At 45.7% G+C, this 6,157-nt stretch overlaps 1 long non-coding RNA gene across 1 annotated transcript; it reads left to right on the top strand.

The window, feature by feature from the left end:
- Window positions 1-2,194: 2,194 nt before the first annotated feature.
- Window positions 2,195-5,205, top strand: LOC116744559. The gene is made up of 3 exons (XR_004347087.1): window positions 2,195-2,234; window positions 3,629-3,770; window positions 5,087-5,205. It is a non-coding gene; the product is annotated as an uncharacterized LOC116744559 (long non-coding RNA).
- Window positions 5,206-6,157: the final 952 nt, after the last annotated feature.

The raw sequence follows: 6,157 nt of genomic DNA, 5'->3' as shown, positions 1-6,157 counted from the left end.
GTCATTTGTCTCAAGGTATTTTTTGATTTCCTCTTTGATTTCTTCAGTGATCTCTTGGTTATTTAGTAACATGTTGTTTAGCCTCCACGTGTTTGTGTTTTTTAAGTTTTTTTCCCTGTAATTGATTTCTAATCTCATACCATTGTGGTCAGAAATGATGCTTGATATGATTTCAATTTTCTTAAATTTACCAAGGCTTGATTTGTGACCCAAGATGTGATCTATCCTGGAGAATGTTCCGTGCACACTTGAGAAGAAAGTGTAATCTGCTGTTTTTGGATGGCATGTCCTATAGATATCTATCAAATCTATCTGGTCTATTGTGTCATTTAAAGCTTCTGTTTCCTTATTAATTTTCTGTTTGGATGATCTGTCCATTGGTGTAAGTGAGGTGTTAAAGTCCCCACTATTATTGTGCTGCTGTCGATTTCCTCTTTTAGAGCTGTTAGCAGTTGTCTTATGTATTGAGGTGCTCCTATGTTGGGTGCATATATATTTATAATTGTTATATCTTGTTCTTGGATTGATCCCTTGATCATTATGTAGTGTCCTTCCTTGTCTCTTGTAACATTCTTTATTTTAAAGTCTATTTTGTCTGATATGAGTATTGCTACTCCAGCTTTCTTTTGATTTCCATTTGCATGGAATATCTTTTTCCATCCCCTCACTTTCAATCTGTATGTGTCCCTAGGTCTGAAGTGGGTTTCTTGTGGACAGCATATATATGAGTCTTGTTTTTGTATCCATTCAGCAAGCCTATGTCTTTTGGTTGGAGCATTTAATCCATTCACATTTAAGGTAATTATCGATATGTATGTTCCTATTACCATTTTCTTAATTGTTTTGGGTTTGTTTTTGTAGGTCCTTTTCTTGTCTTGTGTTTCCCACTTAGAGAGGTTCCTTTAGCATTTGTTGTAGAGCTGGTTTGGTGGTGCTGAATTCTCTTAGCTTTTGCTTGTCCGTAAAACTTTTGATTTCTCCATCGAATCTGAATGAGATCCTTGCTGGGTAGAGTAATCTTGATTGTAGGTTTTTCTCTTTCATCACTTTAAGTATATCCTGCCACTCCCTTCTGGCTTGTAGAGTTTCTGCTGAGAAATCAGCTGTTAACCTTATGGGAGTTCCCTTGTATGTTATTTGTCGTTTTTCCCTTGCTGCTTTCAATAATTTTTCTTTGTCTTTAATTTTTGTCAATTTGATTACTACGTGTCTTGGCATGTTTCTCCTTGGGTTTATCCTGTATGGGACTCTCTGAGCTTCCTGGACTTGGGTGGCTATTTCCTTTTCCATGTTAGGGATGTTTTCGACTATAATCTCTTCAAATATTTTCTCTGGTCCTTTCTCTCTCTCTTCTCCTTCTGGGACCGCTATAATGTGAATGTTGTTGCATTTAATTTTGTCCCGGAGGTCTCTTAGGCTGTCTTCATTTCTTTTCATTCTTTTTTCTTCATTCTGTTCTGCAGCAGTGAATTCCACCATTCTGTCTTCCAGGTCACTTATCCGTTCTTCTGCCTCAGTTATTCTGTTATTGATTCCTTCTAGTGTATTTTTCATTTCAGTTATTGTATTGTTCATCTCTGTTTGTTTGTTCTTTAATTCTTCTAGGTGTTTGTTTTTTAATTCTTCTAGGTCTTTGTTAAACATTTTTTGCATCTTCTTGCTCTTTGCCTCCATTCTTTTTCCGAGGTCCTGGATCGTCTTCACTAACATTATTCTGAATTCTTTTTCTGGAAGGTTGCCTATCTCCACTTCATTTAGTTGTTTTTCTGGGGTTTTGTCGTGTTCCTTCATCTGGTACATAGCCCTCTGCCTTTTCATCTTGTCTGTGTTTCTGTGAATGTGGTTTTTGTTCCACAGGCTGCAGGATTGTAGTTCTTCTTGCTTCTGCTGTCTGCCCTCTGGTGGATGAGGCTGTCTAAGAGGCTTGTGCAAGTTTCCTGATGGGAGGGACTGGTGGTGGGTAGAGCTGGCTGTTGCTCTGGTGGGCAGAGCTCAGTAAAACTTTAATCCGCTTGTCTGCTGATGGGGCAGGCTCGGTCTCCTCCCTGTTTGTTGTTTGGCCTGAGGCGACCCAACACTGGATCCTACCCAGGCTCTTTGGTGGGGCTAATGGCGGACTCTGGGAGGGCTCACGCCGAGCAGTACTTCCCAGAACTTCTGCTGCCAGTGTCCTTGTCGTCACTGTGAGACAGAGCCACCCCCCAACTCTGCAGGAGACCCTCCAACACTAGCAGGTAGGTCTGGTTCGGTCTCTATGGGGTCACTGCTCCTTCCCCTGGGTCCCGATGCACACCTACTTTGTGTGTGCCCTCCAAGAGTGGAATCTCTGTTTCCCCCAGTCCTGTCGAAGTCCTGCAATCAAATCCTGCTAGCCTTCAAAGTCTGATTCTCTCGGAATTCCTCTTGCCGTTGCCAGACCCCCAGGTTGGGAAGCCTGATGTGGGGCTCAGAACCTTCACTCCAGTGGGTGGACTTCTGTGGTATCAGTGTTCTCCAGTTTGTGTCACCCACCCAGCAGTTATGGGATTTGATTTTATTGTGATTGCATCCCTCTTACCATCTCACTGTGGCTTCTCCTTTGTCTTTGGATGTGGGGTATCTTTTCTGGTAAGTTCCCGTGTCTTCCTGTTGATGATTGTTCAGCAGTTAGTTCTAACCTTTCTTTTTCTAATGTATATTTAGCTTGCTCCAAAAATTTTGTTATCACAAACCATGTTGCAATTAAAATCTTTGTACTTGCCTACTCTGTGCACATGTAAGAGCAGGGGCTGGCAAGCTAAGGCCCATGGACCAAATGCAGCCCACTGCCTGCTTTTGCAAATAAAGTTTTATTGGAATACAGCCATTCCCATTCATTTACATACTGTCTATGGCTGCTTTAGCACAACAAGGGCAGAGTTGAGTAGTTGTGACAAGGACCATATGGCCCACAGAGTCTAAAATCTTTATTATCTGTCCTTTTTTAGAAAAGTCTGCTGACGCCTTCTCTAAGAGTTGTTACCAACAACTAGAAGAGACATGTTTCAGGCCCAGTTCCCTAGGGAGGAGTCTCTGAGATGGACATTAGCATACAGGAAGTTATTAGGGGTTGCTCTTGGGTGGTGGAAGGGAAAGGAGCAAGATTAGGCAGAGACCAACAGTAAGACCAGTAGTAGTAAGACCTGGTGCAGTAGTTTTGCCACCGCAGTAGTAAGACCTCAGCTGGTGCCACAGAGCTGTGAAGCCCTGGTCCTTCAGAGCTGTGCTGAGTTGGGGTAGTGGAAATAGGCCTTTATAACCCTTAATCAACCTGCCCTGGGGGAGGGGTCTGACCTGGGGTGAGGTAACTCTCTTCAGCTGAGGGAATCCCCCGCTAGCTGCTAGCTGAAGGGGAATGGGTGCATCGGTCGTAGGGTTGGGGGTCTGGGTAGCGTAGAACAGCATCTTCTAGAGCCCACACCTGTGCCATCCAGCCCCACTTCTTCATTTAAGTTCTGGGAGCATCTCTTCCAGGATTCTGGTGGGCCTTTTTTCCTGGGGGAAACTTACAGAGGAAAGTTAGTGGAACAAACTGCAGCCCTCACCACTGTGACTGGTCTTGAGACCACAACTGACACTCATCATCTTCCACTTCTGTTATCCATTCTAGGTTCCCCTCACCCTTCGTTAGCACCTCTTCTGGTCTCAGTGACCTACATGGTGGCATGATACAGACCCTCCGTCCTGAGACGTCTGAGCCTGTGGTCACCTTATCCGTCTCAGGCCATGGACCCTGCACTTGTCTATTTCCTGTAAGTATTGGGCAAGGGAGTACCAAAGGGATTCCAAATGGATCGACTGAGTACCAAAGATATACCTCCCTGCTCTCCAGTGCTTAACAACAGCCTTACCTCCTCTGGATTATCAGGGTTAATTATGCCTGAAAGAATGGTGACTCTACTTTTTGCGTGCTGGTCCCTTGACACCAGGAGCTCAAAATGCCCAGGTGTCAGACACGGCGAAAAGTTCAAGAGTCATCTTGATGTTTCCCCTTGCTGAAGAGTTGCCTCTTTGGGAATCAGGGCCTCTAAACCTGCAGAACCTAGAGCTGCGGGGACAGGAAGCATAGATGCTTCCTGGGAGTGATGGTAAGCAAGAGACCACTCCTGCTTTCATCCCTTAGTTCCTGGACCCATGTATTCTATAATACCTATTGGAGACAAAGCACTGTGTAATGGTCTTTGATTTAGAATATATGCTGCTTCTAGGAGGACGACATCCTGTCCTCACAGAGTATTGTTTCTGAGCTGGTATCTCAGCCGTGCCTTCTACACATAGTTCCAAGCTGGCAGCTTAAGGATAGTGCAGTATGTGAAGGGATGAGTTGCCTCCATGGCCGTGTGCCCACTGCTGTAGAGTCATGAGAGATCCCATGCCAGTAGATTAAACACTCTGTAACCCTTGGAGAGTTACACAGGATGAAGCCCTACAAGCAAAGCAATACCGAGGATATATGTCTATTTCAGTGAAGATGAATCACAGCTCTTTCCAGGGTAGAAGGGGTTTAATATAATCAACTTGTCAAGTGGCTGGTTGTTTTCCTCAAGGGAAGGAAACATATCTGAGATTCAGAGTTGGGTTTTGTAACTGGCAGGTTGAACACTTAGCATCGGCAATAGCTACATGAGTCTTGGTGAGAGGGAACCCATGCTAATGGGCCCATACTTGCCCTTTCTCCATGCCATCATGGTTACTCTGTTTATAGGCACCTCTTTTGCCAGCACTGGGGTGGTCTCAGAGGCTGGCTGATATCGACTGCACATACGTGGTTGTTTAATGCTTCTTCTATGGTATACACTGTCTGGTGGGTGTTAACATGGAATACAATGACCTTCACGCTTGGTGCCCATTTCCATAGGTCCATCCACATGCCTCTACCCCAGGTCTCCTTGTCCCCGGTTTTCCAGTCTTATCCTTCCAGATCCCGAACCAAACAGCCAAACCATTCACTGCTGCCCATGAGATCCAGTAATAGTCTAACCTAGGGTTCCTTTTCTTTCTCCAAAAAGTGGACGACTATTCAAAGCTCTGCCCACTGAAACTATTTTCTCCTTCCCTGTCTTTCAAGGACACCCCTGTGTGGGGCCTGCAGTGCAGCAATGGTCTATTTTTGGCTTGCTCACATGTACTGAGCCGACTCTCTCATGAACAGATTTTGGCTTTTTTTCTCCTCCAGCTGGATATAAGGAGCTCCCCAGACAATCACAGGTGAGCTGAGGAAGACACACTGGTGCAAATGTGGTGGGTGACATAGGTGTCTGGGCCACCTTTTCATGCAGCTACCTTCTGCCCTGTGGCCCTGCTGTGCCCAATCCCACTTGTGCCAGGTCTATCTCATGACGAATTGCTGCTGGCCTTGTCTGACCTTATGACTTGGTGGATCTGAAGGAATCCAGCTCACGCTGAGCAGCTTCGGCTGCGTGGTCAACTTGATGATGCGTGGTCAGACGGTCTGTCTCTACCAAAACCCTGCAGCGAACCAGGCCCCACGGCACGTGGGACCTTAGTTCCCCAACCAGGGATTGAACCCGCGTCCTCTGCATTGGAAGGTGGACTCTTAACCACTGGACCACCAGGGAAGTCCCTGGGAGCTGTGTTGTGAAAAGTGTGTCATTCCTGGCTACAGATGACATGGCCCTGCTCCAGAACCCCAGGGGTCTAGACTATGACTCTCCTACTAGGCCTTGTCATAAACTCCATAGGCATCTTTTCCCACTACAGATACCTCAGACACCATGGGTTCTGCTAGATCATATGGTCCACACAGCAGGGCTACTTGTCTTATAGCCTAGACCTGCTGCTGAGACCTTTCCCACTCTGGGTCCGCATCAAAATGGGCAACCTCTGTGTTATCCAGTATATGGGATGAAGCAGTATTCCCAGGTATGGAAGGAATATGCTGCCTCCAAAACCCAAAGAGGCCTACCAGGCATTGTGCTTCCTTCATAATGGGGGAGTAGATGCAATACTGTCTTTTACTTCGGAAGGAATGTGCCTGGCCTATCCCAGATGACAGGTCCCTAAAAATTTCACTGATATGTCAGGCCCCTGAACCTTCATAGGGTTTTCTCCCACTGTCTGCAATGCATGTGTCTCACTAAGGCTTCTGATACACTCGCTGTTTTTTTCTCATCTGGTC

Source organism: Phocoena sinus, chromosome 1, assembly GCF_008692025.1.
Source record: "Phocoena sinus isolate mPhoSin1 chromosome 1, mPhoSin1.pri, whole genome shotgun sequence".
Classification (NCBI taxonomy): Eukaryota; Metazoa; Chordata; class Mammalia; order Artiodactyla; family Phocoenidae; genus Phocoena; species Phocoena sinus.
The sequence above is the reverse complement of the archived record's forward strand: the minus strand, read 5'-3'. Positions and strand labels throughout refer to the sequence as shown.